The sequence below is a fragment of the Bufo bufo genome, chromosome 7, assembly GCF_905171765.1.
Source record: "Bufo bufo chromosome 7, aBufBuf1.1, whole genome shotgun sequence".
Classification (NCBI taxonomy): Eukaryota; Metazoa; Chordata; class Amphibia; order Anura; family Bufonidae; genus Bufo; species Bufo bufo.
In genome coordinates this window covers 138491299-138505908 of record NC_053395.1, presented here as the reverse complement: position 1 = coordinate 138505908, position 14610 = coordinate 138491299, and the positions used below count along the sequence as shown (strand labels likewise).

The following is a 14610-nucleotide window of genomic DNA, read 5'->3' as shown; positions in this document are numbered from 1 at the left end:
TGTTGTGGCTCGCCATATGGCTATAGCTTAAAGGGTTTCTCCAGGAATACATCAATTCTAGCAATTGCCAGCAGCTTTCCTCCTGTACTGAAAGGATCATACTTACGGTACCTGGTCCCTGCTGCTTCGGTTTTCTGTACTGGCTCTTAGTGATGAGCGGCAGGTCCCATATTCGAATTTGCGATATTGATCAAAAAAGAATATATAGCAGTAGATATAGCACTATATTAGCTAAATTCCAGTCTATGTGTATTTTTCGAATATTCTCAATATTGCTATAACTTCGTTTTTTAGAATACTCGTCATATTCTAAAATCTGAAGTTTAGCAGAGAAAAAAAAAAAAGAATATAAAAAAAGATTATAGCACTATACTATCTAAATTGCAGTCTAGATGTGTATTTTACGAATATTCGCTATATTGCTATATATTCTTGTTTTAGAATATGACGACTATTCGAATAAACAAAAGGTATAGCAATATAGCGAATATATATTTGTTATTTAGAATATTCGTCTTTTTATTTTTCAATGTGTACTGCAGCGGCGTCACGAAGCGCATGGTGTCATAGCAACCAATGACGCACTGCGCTCCTGCTCTCAGCAGGAAGCCAGGCTGTGTTACCACGGACCGCTCACGCATTCGGCCTTTCACAGATCCGTTGTTCCGTTTTTTGTTTTCATTTCTGTTCCGTTTTTCCGTTCCGTTTTTCCGTATGGCATATACAGTATACAGTAATTACATCGAAAAAATTGGGCTGGGCATAAAAATGGAACAGATACGGAAGACATACAGATGCATTTCCATATGTGTTCCGTTTTTTTTTTTGCGGACCCATTGACTTGAATGGAGCCACGGAACGTGATTTGCGGGCAATAATAGGACATGTTCTATCTTTCAACGGAACGGAAAAAGGGAAATATGGAAACGGAATGCATACGGAGTATATTCAGTTTTTTTTGCGGAACCATTGAAATTAATGGTTCGATATACGGACCATATACGGAAAGCACAAAACGGCCCGTAAACGGAAAAGAAAGAGGCCTGAACATCCAGTTGTGAACAGGGTGAAAGAGCCCGCAGCCTGTGTGAGCGCAGCGGATATAGCGCCTTTGGCAGAGCAAGGGACGGGTCAGTACTAATGAAGCGTCAATTTTGACGTAAAATTTGTTTTCCCTTAGTCCTAACAGCAGCACAAGTGGGGTATTCGCCCCTGTGAAGCTGGTCAGGACAGGCGGAATTTTTGCTGAATAAAATTCTGCATCCCTAGTAATTAATTAATTAATTAACTCCCCCCTCCTTATATAGGCCGCCCTACACAGGGCTAGTTGCTTTTTTAACAAGTAATCATAACAGCATAGAGGGAGGGATATTTGTGTGCTGCTGTTAGGACTAAGGGAAAACAAATTTACGTCAAAATTGACGCTTCCCTTTCGTCCTAACCAGCAGCACAAGTGGGGAAGTAGCAAGGAACCTCGCACAAATTTTGGGAGGGCTAAAGGACTACTACTAAGTAGCTGGATTATCCCACAGGAGTTAGAGAGCTGACCTATGGACGAGCAGCATTTAACACGGACCGTCCAAAGGCTGTTCCCTCTGAACGCCTATTCTCCAGGCGGTAATGGGAAATAAAGGTGTTTTGCGTGCTCCACGAGGCAGCCGCACAAATTTGCTCTAAAGGGATTAGTTTCCTTTCCGCATATGACGTAGAAACTGCCCTTGTAGAATGGGCAGATAAGAAGGATGGCGGTGGTAAGTCTTGGGACGTAAACGCCAGCTTAATAGCCTCTTTAATCCATCTGCTCAAGGTGGGTTTGGAAACCTTGAGCCCTCTGTTGTTCCCCGAATAAGAGATCAGCAGATTTTCTGATCTCCTGAACTCTTCCGTTCTATTCAAATATATTCTAAGGACTCTTGGGATGTCCAAGGAAAGTAATCTCTCCTCCTCAGGAGTGTTAGAGGTAGGAGAAAACACCGGCAGTGTTATTGTCTGGTTGGTGTTCACAAACGAAGGAACCTTTGGTAGAAAGGTAGGCAGAAATCTTAACAGGACCTTGTCCTGCAGAAAACTTAAGTATGGTTCCGCTGCCCCCAGAGCCTGGAGCTCCCCAACCCTCTTGGCTGAGGTTATGGCCAAGAGAAAGGTAACTTTGAGGGAAAGGTATTTTAAGTCTACCTGTTCCAAAGGCTCGAAGGGGGGGGGGAGCACAACCCCCTTAGGACCACTGGCAGCTCCCACTCAGGGATTGGTCTCTGGATGCTGGGCCTAAGCCTCTGAGCACCTTTAAGGAACCTCTTAATTAGGGGGTCCTGAGAAATTGGCTTACCAAGGCATGCTGACAAGGCAGCAACGTGAGCTCTCAATGTAGATGGGCTTAGACCCTTGTCTAGACCATCTTGCAGGAATTGAAGAATCTTAGAGAGAGGAGGATCTGAGGAAACTACCTCTCTATCCGTGCACCATCGCATAAATATTTTGAATATGCGGGAATATTTCTGATTCGTAGAATCCGCTCTGCCGAGAGTCATTGATCAGCCCTGCGGTTCCCGCGACAGCGACCTCTACCTCTCCTGTTACTTTCGGAACGTCTCTGGTTCCTCTCTCTTCCCTGGAATCTTCCACCTCTGCCTCTCCCACGTCCTTGAAAGGATTGCTGAGGCAGTGATTTTCCCTTCTTGTCTGCAAGATTCTCCATGAGGCGGTCTAGCTCGGAGCCGAACAACCTGCCAGGCTCGTAAGGGAGGGAGCACAAATTAAATTCTGATATATTATCCGCTACCCAGGGCTTCAGCCATAAAGGCCGTCTGCTGGCAGCAGACAAAGCCATTGACTTGGCAGCAAGCCTTAGCTGCTGCTGAGACGCATCCGCCATGAAATCTATGCCTAAAAGGAGGGTTTTAAATTGATCCAGGATGTCATCTCTGGCTACTCCCGAATCTATGTCTGCCTGGATTTTCAGCGTACGGGCGCGAATGAAATCAGACACCTCGGTACCGGCTATGGCCACAGAGGCAGAGGCGGACGCCGCAGCATAGTTACGCCTAAGCAAACATTCTGCGCGTCTATCCAGGGGATCCTTCAGGTTACTCCCGTCATCGGAAGGCACCAAGGTTCTTCTGGAAAGTTTGGCTATTGCCATATCCACCTTAGGTGGTGGGACCCAATCCAGGGGGTCCCCCTCCTGTAGGGGGAACATCAGTTTGAACCTCTTTGTTAAGACCGGTCCTTTCTCTGGATGTTTCCATTCGGTCGCCATTAATTTTTTAAGCGACTCGTCCACTTTGAAGGCCCTTGGCCCCCTAGCGGTGGATTGTGGAGCTTCCCCATGCTCAACATCCTGGTCCCTTGACCTGATGGAGCGCAGTAATCTCTGTGTCTTCTCCGCCGGAAAGGAAAAGACCGACTCCTCTTCCTCAGAGGAAGAATTCTCGCCAAGCGAGATCACGTCTTCAGACATTGGAACGGGCCCAGGCGAGGCCTGCCTGGGTCTCTTGTTGGAGACCGCCCCTTTGATCTCCGCGACGGAGGTGTCGAGGAACTCCTTCATCCAGGAAAACATTTCAACGACCGTCGGCTCAGGATTAGCTGGCCTAGGGCGGCAGCCTGGACAGCGATGAAATTCGTAGGCATCAGGTAACGGGGTGCCACAACTGGAACAAGCCAGGTGCTTCTGCTTGTAGGCGGCTTTTCCTAAGAAAAGAAGTAAGCATTATTAAAATGGTTCCAAAGCCCCCAAAAAGGGTCAAGCCCAGACGTCCATCTTACCTTGAGAAGGTGACGTCATCACTTTAAGAATTCTGAGCAACCTTGAGCCCTCAGATCAGAGTAGGACACTGGATCAGTCAAGGTCAGCTGCACACAGAAACTGAGTGCAACACTGACCCAGCCAGCAACCTGGTCTTATATAGCAGGAAGGGGAGGGCGGGGGGAGGAGGAAGCAACAGCTCCTCCTCTTTTTTTTTTTCCCACAATGTCCAGGCATCCCACTGCGGGACTAACTTATAAAATTAGAAGTTCCACTAGAACTTAACCCTATTCCCTCCTCCCCCTTCCTCTGCAAGCATAATACAGCAAACTTAAGCTGTATTCTATAGCGGCGCCGATCTAAGTTGCGGACCAGAAGTGACAGTGACGCACTTCCGGTTTCGCGTCCGACACACCGGAGCTAAGACGCGATCTCAGGGCCGGCCTGCAAACTACAGAGGAGGTAGGAGGAGGGCGGACAGGAGCGGAGAGGAGTGGAGAGGGGACAGGGGGAAGGGAGCTCCACAGCTCCGCTTTGTGCGCACTTCCCTGTCTAACTTACCGGCTACTACGGCCAGGTTGTCCACATACTTACGCTCCCAGATAGGCAGGAGACAGCCGTCCTCTGCCTGAACCTGTAAAAGAAAGTTTATAACATAAGGCAACATGCAGAAATTTAGCAAATTTCTCCCCAAACTACAGAGGGAGAGACTCTGAATAGAGTCATGCCTGTCAGACCAACACACAGGACAAAATAAAAGCAACTAGCCCTGTGTAGGGCGGCCTATATAAGGAGGGGGGAGTTAATTAATTAATTAATTACTAGGGATGCAGAATTTTATTCAGCAAAAATTCCGCCTGTCCTGACCAGCTTCACAGGGGCGAATACCCCACTTGTGCTGCTGGTTAGGACGAAAGGGAACCATTTTTCCTTCCACAGCTTCCACAGATTTGACCAAAGGATGGATTTAAAAAAAACAAAACAGAGAATAGGCTATTAGTTAATCAATTCTATAGGGAAAAGAGTAGAGTAGACCTTACTTTTACTCACTTACAGGTTTCCCATAAATGATGCAGTAAAAATTGTCACCAAAACAATGTGTAATGTGTGTCACTGTTAGGGCTCATGCACACGAACGTATTTTCATTCCGTTTCCATTCTGGGTTTTTTTAGAACCGTATACGAAACGATTCATTTCAATGGGTCCGCAAAAAAAAGGAAGGTACTCCGTGTGCATTCCGTTTCAGTATTTCCATTCCACCAAAAAATAGAACATGTCCAATTATTGTCCGCATTACGGACAAGGATAGTACTGTTCTATAAGGCCTCATGCACACGACCGTGCCGTTTTTTGCGGTCCGCAAACTGCGGATCCACAAAAAACAGAAGCCACCTGTGTGCTTTCCGCAATTTGCGGAACGGAACAGGCGGCCCATTGTAGACATGCCTATTCTTGTCCGCAAAACGGACAAGAAAAGGACATGCTATTTTTTGGGGCAGGGCCACGGAACGGTGCAACAAATGCGGACAGCACACGGAGTGCTGTCTGCATCTTTTGCGGCCCCATTGAAATTAATAGGTCCGCACCCGAGCCGTAAAAACTGCGACTCGGATGCAGACCCGAAAAACGGTCGTGTGCATGAGGCCTTAGGGGCCAGCTGTTCTATTCTGTATTTTTTGCGGATCCATTTTTTGCGGACCACAAAATAGATACGGTCGTGTGCAAGAGGCCTTACACTCATTCCTTGCCGTGCAAAACATAGTGCAAAAAATTTCATCTTTCAAATCAATACTAGGTTTAATTTCTGTCCCTGTAACAGCACTAATAAGTATATTCTTCTTTACATATAAATATATTAGAATGAACCTTGACTGAACACTAGGTGGCAATCTAGCATTTCATAGGAAAGCTTACAGACCAAATGGAATGTCTTTATATCCTATTCTAAACATGGCTCAGTCCACTGGAAACTTTTCTCAGAATTTCTTTGGATAGGGAGGGGCTTTCAAAATAAAAGAAACTGTTAAAGGACTTTTCTATTGCGTGTTACAGAAAACTCGACATCTGGATGTAATAGATGAGAGCACATTTCATTCCTGCACGCACTAGCGCTTCTACATAAGAATTTGTATTTTATATAAGAAAACAATACAAAGCCATATAACTGAAATCCCATCAGCCTCCTAGAAAAATCAGCTCAATGGATCTCAAACAGCTGTTTCTTTGAGGCATGTGAATAAACGGCTTTTTGATGATGCGGGAAAGGTATCTAAAAAGACTTCCCTATTAAAAGGGCGGTGCCACTCGCCTACTCTAAATAGCAGATTACTATGTATAATGTGAATGGCAGGGACTCTTCTCCCAAGAAGTGACAAGCCAGGGGACTGGCAGAATGAGAGCGGGGGCAGCACTTTAATTCACGGAGCGCTAAATCACAGTCACACATTTCCATCCCTTACATTCCATTATCTTTGTAATATAGAATTTCAATACCATATTTGAGGCGTAAAGCAACGGTGAATGAATGTTTTTTGTAGTTGCATATGGTTCTGGTAAAGAGACGTCTGATTACGCTGCAGTTGGTTCAGGCTCCATGCAGGTTGCTGATTCTGATGCAAACTGTCCTTGTCAGGAGTCAGCAAGGTAGAGATTAACACACGTGCTGAATAATACTCTGCTAATAGCTTAATTCAGATAATGTTCAGCAATCCGCTAGGGAAAGCAGCAGAGATTATATTAAAAATCAGACACAGCTATATTAATGGTATCTGGCTTGTAAGAGAGCAGTACATTGCTGTTCAGCGATACAGGGATTAATACAGTCCAATGACACACAGCCTAAACCCTTTGCCTCTGTAGACAGTTTTGGCCTTAATGACCAAGCCCTATTTTATAAACCTGATGTGCCACTTTGGGTGGTAATAACTTTGGAATGCTTTTACTTGTCTAAGTGATTCTGAAATAGTATTGTCGTTACACATTATACTTCATGTTAGTGGTATATTTCAGTTGATATGTATTCATTTTGCTTCATATAGCAGGCACCAGAGGCTAATGTCCGTGACCAGCTGTAATGCCGATCGTGGCCATTTAACCCCTCAGATGACGTGGTCAATCGTTCGCTTGCAAGCATCTGAATGCCTAAAACCCGGAGTCGTGTGAACCAATTCAGTTATGAAGTCACTTTGTGGGGCTTACATAACAGAAACCACCCAGAGCCTGAAACAGGCATTTTCACACGGCCACACTCAGATTGGTTAGTCTGCACAGACTAACCAATCAGATCAGTCGCCAGCAAGGGACAACTCTTGATTGGTCTCTTGCCGGCTCTCTTTGAGAGCAGAGAATTAGGCTGGGTTCACACTTGAGCGTTTTACAGCGCGTTCAAACGCGCTGTAAAACGCTCAACACATGAAAACCAATGCTTCCCTATGGCCCTGGTTCTCACTTGAGCGTTTTACAGCGCGTTTGAACGCGCTGAAAAACGCCCTACGCTCAAACAAGTTCTTGAGCTTCTTTGGGGCGTTTTGACGCGCGTTTGTGGCCATAGGACACTGCAGTCAATCACACAAACGCGCGTCAAACGCGCGTTTACTATTGCAAAAAACGCGCATAAAAACGCGCGTTGAACGCGCATATCAAATACGCTCAGGTCTGAACCCAGCCTTAGGGGCTGTGACACTTTATAGTCTCAAACCCCTGGTTAGGAGTCCAGATGTAGCTTTATGTCTGATTGCAGCAAGTAACATGCAATCTGGACATACAGCTACGTCCATTTGCAGGAAGGGGTTGTCCGCTTTTTACTATTGATGACCAATCCTCAAGATACCGCTGCGCTAAGTACGGCAGCGATGACTGCAGTGGATCTTCTAACCTGATTGGCTGCTGGCTCCTCCTCACTTCTCCTCTTACTAGTTATCCTGTGGGTGCACAGGAAGTCAGGCTGGCTCGGCTGCTCCTTGCTCGTCTTATCAGTACTGGGCTGGCAGGAAGTGAGGCTCGGCTCAGCAATAGCCTGAGACAAAGTGCAAGCTGTGCAGCCTTGGACCCACAAGAACAACAGCAGCAGTGGCAGTGCTCCAGGAATATAGAGGTGTGTTGTGTTGGCAAGACTCAGTAACACACTTCCCCATACCTCGGGACTCGGGAGACCGGTGGTGACTGGCTGCAGTGCTACACACTGCGATATTACATCTATTAAGGCAGCTACTCAGCTTACATCAACTGTGGCATGACATCTGATTCCTGGGCTGGCTCAGCTCAGCTGACTCGCTCACACAGACGGGTTTTTAGGGACCCACAAGAACAACAGCAGCAGTGGCAGTGCTCCAGGAATATAGAGGTGTGTTGTGTTGGCAAGACTCAGTAACACACTTCCCCAAACCTCGGGACTCGGGAGACCGGTGGTGACTGGCTGCAGTGCTACACACTGCGATATTACATCTATTAAGGCAGCTACTCAGCTTACATCAACTGTGGCATGACATCTGATTCCTGGGCTGGCTCAGCTCAGCTGACTCGCTCACACAGCTGGGTTTTTAGGGACCCACAAGAACAACAGCAGCAGTGGCAGTGCAGCAGGAATATGCAGGTGTGTTGTGTTGGCAAGACTCAGTAACACAGCAGAGCCGGCTTCTGGACAGGCAGTGTGACAAAAGCTCCCAGTCATAAAGAGGCAGTGTCCCAAGGCCTGAGTGTGTCAGGAAACCAACAGGCAGAAAGAAGTTGCCTGGGCTAGAGGGAGTGATGTTATTTACATGGGACTGTATATTGGGGGCTGGAGAGATGGTGTGATGCTATTTACATGGGACTATATGGTGGAGGGAGGAATATAACTACAGGGGGCACTGCAAATCCAGGGGACATTATAGGCATTCTTATTACTACTCCCCAGCTCAATAGGAGAGACTTATAGATCTGCCGTATTTCTACTAAGAGCACTATGGGGGCCTTATTACTACTGAGGGGTCTGTAGATAGCTTTATTGCCATTAGGGGGGGAAATAGGGAGCCTTATTTCTACTGGGGGCTCTGTGAGGGTATTATTAATTCTACTGGAGGGCTCTTCTACTAATGGGGGCACTCTTGGGGAGCATTATCATGGTTGGGGGCACTGTAGGGGGCAGTATTACTAATGGGGACACTTTTGAAGAGCATTATCACTGTTGGGGGCACTGTAGGGGGCAGTATTACTAATGAGGGCATTCTAGAAGGGAATTACTATTAGTGGGACTATGAGGAGTATTATTACTGTGTGTGTGGGGGGGTGTCTATCTGTATGGCAGTTATTTTTCTTCAGGATAGTATTTGGGGGTATTGGGGAGCACAGCGAGCAGCAGGATAACTCTGTGTGGACTCCAGGTTGGGGGATGATGACAGAAAAGTGATGAAGCTAAGATGTCTGTGTGTCACACTCTGCAGAGACGAGGTGCGGCTGAAAGAAGTTGTACAGACAAAATGGAGAAGATGATAACAGAGAAGATCTACATCGGAGGAGACGTCACCTGGAGGCACTGGATATGACAGGTATGTGCTGCTGTATAGCAAGTACAGCAAAATGTGGGGTGGGGAGAATTGGGCGAAATTCATTGGGGCTTGGGCCCCGGATCTTTTACGACCCTAGCAATGCCCCTGATGGGACAGCTCTGTCTGTTAAAGTGAATACTACAGAGCTGTGCCATAGAAGTAAATTAGAACTCCATGCTTGTAATTACACCTGCTCACCACTGCAATTGCTGCGTCGAGAAGGTAATCAGAGCAGAAAAGCCAGTGCTCATACAAGCGCTGCATTCTCTTCAAACAGCTGATCGTCTGAGGATAGATCATTAATAGTAAAAAGACAGACAACCCCTTTAAGGCTTCTGCTCACAGAGCTGCAACATGGCATACATTCAGGTATATGAACCCTTACTGTATCTCTTCATGCCTCAAAATTCATATGGAGGTATTTTGTGGTTCGATTCTGTACAAAGTCAACAGAATCAAATCATGGCAAACTCCATTGGAAGAAGTAAGTACAGAGCTTTTCTTCCCTAGAGATACAGCTGACAGTAGAGAAGAGCTCTGTACATACGTATTGCAGAGCATTCTTCTGCTCCACAGAGCATTCTGCAGCAATACACTGAGGCTATACCGCTCTGTATTAGGCTCTGCTGTGTAACTGCAGTGTTATGTACGTATCTAATGTCTGATCTGGCTTTAGTTAGCTATCAATCCATCTTACTCCCTCAATACAGAGAATATTAGTTTAGGAGGGGAGGGAAAGAGCCTGATAAGTGGAGAAAGAAGCATTTTTCTTTGAGATCTATTACACATTTTCTTATATTCCCTTGTACTATTGATGTATGCACAGTTTGGTGACCATTTAAATATTTAATATGGATTTTTTTAAATAGCTCTCTAAAGCAAATTGCTTTTATCATGTAAATACAGTTAATACAAGCCACTTTCTAATGTATTGTGATTGTACATATTGCCTCATTTGCTGGCTGGATTCATTTTTCCCATCGCATTATACACTGCTTGTTTCCATGGTTACAACCACCCTGCAATCCATCAGCGGTGGCCGTGCTTGCACACTATAGGAAATACTTCTTGCCTCTCTGGTGGCCAGGACCGTGGAAGTGCACATAGGCTGGAACTTTTTCTATAGTGAGTAAGCATGGCCACCACTGCTGGGTTGCAGGGTGGTTGTAACTATGGTAACGAGAAGTGTATATTATGATGGAAAGATGAATCAAGCCAGCAAAGGAAGCAATATGGACAATAACAATATATTAGTAAGTGCCTTGTTTTGGCTTTCTCTACAAGCGCCATTTGCTGAATTGACACAAACCCTTTAAAGGCGATGCAATCCAACCTGCAAGCAGTATGTTATACAGTAGGTATGAGGCAGCTGAGTAGATTTGTTAGAAAAGATTCAGTATGAGCTGATTTTAGTCAGTCCTACTTGACAGTTATTCCTGTGCATACAGGGAAGGCTGAGAATCACTGAGAATTAGGACCTCCCACTGGACTCCTAGACTCAGAATGAACAGGGATCTAGATCAATAAAAAACAAGCTATCGTGAATGTTTTCTTATAAAATATTTAGCAATCTGCTCAGCTCCTCCTTCTCTATATTCTGCCACCAGCAGATCAAACAGCATGTTCAACAAGACAAGTTTGCTTTCAGCTATCAAAACTGACAAGGGAAGTCTAATACGATCGGTCTAATACGGCTTGGTTCCTAAATACCTTCCCTGATATGGGTGATTTCACAGCTTGATATCCTTCCTAGTTTTCCCCTCCTCTTCATAAGTGTAGCAATTTATTCTAAAAGTGACTTTTGATGCTTTTCTTGATGCTTTTGGTAGATTTATGTCAATGTTCTGTATGTGCCTTTGTTCTCTCCTGGAGTTCAGAATTTCACACAATCCTTTTGCATTGCTGCATTTGTTCCTTTTAGATTTTATAGTGTTTCTGATGTCCTGGTTGTTTTCCTGTATTTTTTTTCCCCCACAAGTCCTATACTTCTATCTGCTTTTCCACCGTGCTCCCTTCCCTGTGCCACTTGCTCACATCCTACTCTAATAATGCCAGTAATCACAGCCTGGCAGTTCACCCTCAGAGCATTGCTGCAAAAGTGATGATCATTTTTCATTGTGAGTTATAACTCAGGGGCCTCGCCTCACCCCTGGTATAAAGCAACACCTGCCAATCGTGTTAAAGTAAAAGAGAGGTGAATGAAAGGCTTGCTGTATCCGGACAGCTTCCCTGCTGCCTCTAATTACACAGTCAGGATTTTTACCATTCCTCCCCATGGCTTGCATCTAGGTACTCCTGAGCAATCTGTGGGTCTTGGCTCTGTCATCCTAAGCACTATAGTGCTCGCTGGATTAGCTTTGTAATAGCTCTTGATGCTAATATTGTATTTCAGATGGCACAATTGGTTTTACATTTTATTCTCCAGGGAGATGGGCTGGAAGTATTATCCATCTATACCAGAAAACAGCCTATTGTTTAAATCACATTTTTATATTGTGTAAAACATATATTTTTTTAACATTTTGGTGTTTTTTTTTTCATGTCATTTTACAAAAAGGAATCTGATGCTGCAATGTTTAAACTGGCCACTATGTCTAATAATAGGTCATAAATTCTTGTTCTGTACAGGTAACTTTTCATTGCCATTAGTGTTGAGTGAATGGAAGCATCTGAAGTGGAATTCGATCCGAAAAATTTGATTTGCAACGAATACAAATTTCCTTGCTCTTCATGGTAACAATTATTTTTTTCCCTAAAATGGTTGCTACACGTGTTACAAAGTTAAAGAAAGAAGCCCGGAAACATGATATGACCCACAATGTCGTGCAGCAATCAGCAGATAGCCATCTCCTGTGATGTCACAGCCCTTTAAAAGCCTCATCCCGAGTGGTCTCCGCCATTTCACTGAAAACTGTAGAATGCTTTTCATAAGAAAAACCTTTAACATAATTTAGGCGTAGTGGCCAGTGTGAAAATTGTAGGATTATATAAAAAAATTTAATATAGTGACAGTGTCGATTTTGAAAAACATCATTAACCCCTTCACGACCGCAATCCGTATATATACGTGATAGCTGCACATACCTCGTGCAGCTACCACGTGTATAGACGTCATGGCAGCTCTTTAATCCAAGCGCTGCAAAGCGCTTGGATTAAAGCTTCTGCCCCTGCCCTGCTGCTGTCACGGACAGCATACAGTGCAGTAATGCCGGCAAGGGACCAATCAGAGTGGTCCCTTGCCGGCAATCGATCCGATTGGTTAGTCTGTGCAGACTAACCAATCGGATCGCGGCAGTGAAAAAATGCCGGTTTCAGGCTCTGATCTGCGCTCTGCAGATCAGAGCCTGAAATCAGATAGTGTCCTCGTGCCACCCCCCGATCTGTCCCCCCCCCCCGATCTGTGCACCAACCAAGCCCCCCCTTGTCCCCGCCTGCCCCTTATGAAGTCCCCCCCGCTCCCATCCACATTCCTGCAGCCTGCCCAGTGCCCTGATGCGGTCCGCCTCCTGCCCCCATTTGCGCTGCCCCTCAATGCTAGCCGTACCCCCCCAACCCCCCGCCCCCCTTTTTAAGGCTGCCCCCATGCCGTGCGGTCCCCCTGCTGTGTGTGATGGCGGCGGCTCCATTCCTGAGCCGCCGCCATCAGCAGAGAGTGTCATCTCTATGCTGACACTCTGCTGTAACCCCATAGATGCCACGGCAGCGGCATCCATGGGGTTAATAGAGGGAGGGGGCTCCCTCTCTCCACCATCGGGGCGTCCGCTGTTGCCACCTACAGGGCATCTGATTGTATTATACTTTGCAATGCAAGAGCATTGCAAAGTATAGTACAGCCATCAGCCCCACTGGATCTTCAAGATCCAAGAGGGACTTGATAAAAAAAAAGTGAAAATAATAAAAGTAAAAATAAATAAATAAATAAAACTGTAAAATTAAAAAAATTAATTGCCTTTTCCTATAAAAAACCGTCTCTATAAATATATCACATGATAGACCTCGTCCGATAAACACCATAAAAAAATAAAATAAAAACTGTAAAAAAATGCCATTTTTGTCACCTTACATCACAAAAAGTGCAACAGCAAGCGATCAAAAAGGCTTATGACCCCCAAAATAGTACACAAACTGAAAAGACTAGCGTGGTATTAGCAGGAGGTGCTCAAACCAACATGCAGTCGTGCATATATATAGGGGAGCAAATCCTGCATTTGTGGCCCGTTGCTAATGGCGATCCCCAGCAAAAATGCATACGGTGGAGGATGCCCGCAGCGAACCACAAGTACCACAATAGACATCCTACACAAGGTAGCAATTGTGTGGATGTAATAATCAATATAACAATATAACAAAATAATAGCAAAGACAGGTGCACGCTGCAGTCTTACTAAACCCTCAAACTGATTTTAAAATTGAGAGATTAGTCAACATATCCTACGGTGTAGGACATGTCTAAGCCCGGGCACCACGCCAAGGTTTCTCAAGTAGCCCAAAATAGTACCAATCAAACCGTCACCTCATCCCGCAAAAATGATACCCTATTTAAGACAATCGCCCAAAAAATTAAAAAGCTATGGCTCTTAGACTGTAGAGACACTAAAACATCATTTTTTTGGTTTCAGAAATGCTATTATTTTGTAAAACTTAAATAAATAAGAAAAAGTATACAGATTAGGTATTGCCACGTCCGTAATGATCTGCTCTATAAAACTGTCACATGACCTAACCCCTCAGATAAACGCTGTAAAAATAAATAAATAAATAAAAACTGTTAATTTTTTGGTCACCTTGCCCCATAAAGTGTAATAATGAATGATTAAAAAAATCCTATGTACCCAAAAATGGTACCAATAAAAACTCTTTATGCAAAAAATGAGCCCCTTCACAAGACGATCGGCAGAAAAATAAAAAAACATATGGCGTTCAGAAAATGGACACACAAAAACATAATTTCTTTTTCGAAATTGCTTTATTATGAAAAACTGAAACAAACAAACAAAGTAGACATATTTGATATCATTGCGTCCGTAACAACCTGCTCTATAAAAATAGCACATGATCTACCCTGTCAGATGAATCTTGTAAAAAAAAAAAAAACACTGTGCCAAAACAGCCATTTTTCTGTTAACTTGCCTCACAAAAACCTTAATATAGAGCAATTAAAAATCATATGTACCCCAAAATAGTACCAATAAAACTGGCACCTTATCCCCTAGTTTCCAAAATAGGGTCACTTTTTGGGAGTTTCTACTGTAAGGGTGCATCAGGGGGGCTTTAAATGGGACATGGCATCTAAAACCAGTTTAGCAAAATCTGCCTTCCAAAAACCATACGGCGTTCCT

General features: G+C 44.7%; 1 non-coding gene across 1 annotated transcript; it reads left to right on the top strand.

Annotated features, from left to right (window-relative positions):
* Positions 1 to 12875: 12875 nt before the first annotated feature.
* On the top strand, positions 12876 to 12961 carry LOC121009102. The gene has a single exon (XR_005780697.1). It is a non-coding gene; the product is annotated as a small nucleolar RNA SNORD71 (small nucleolar RNA).
* Positions 12962 to 14610: the final 1649 nt, after the last annotated feature.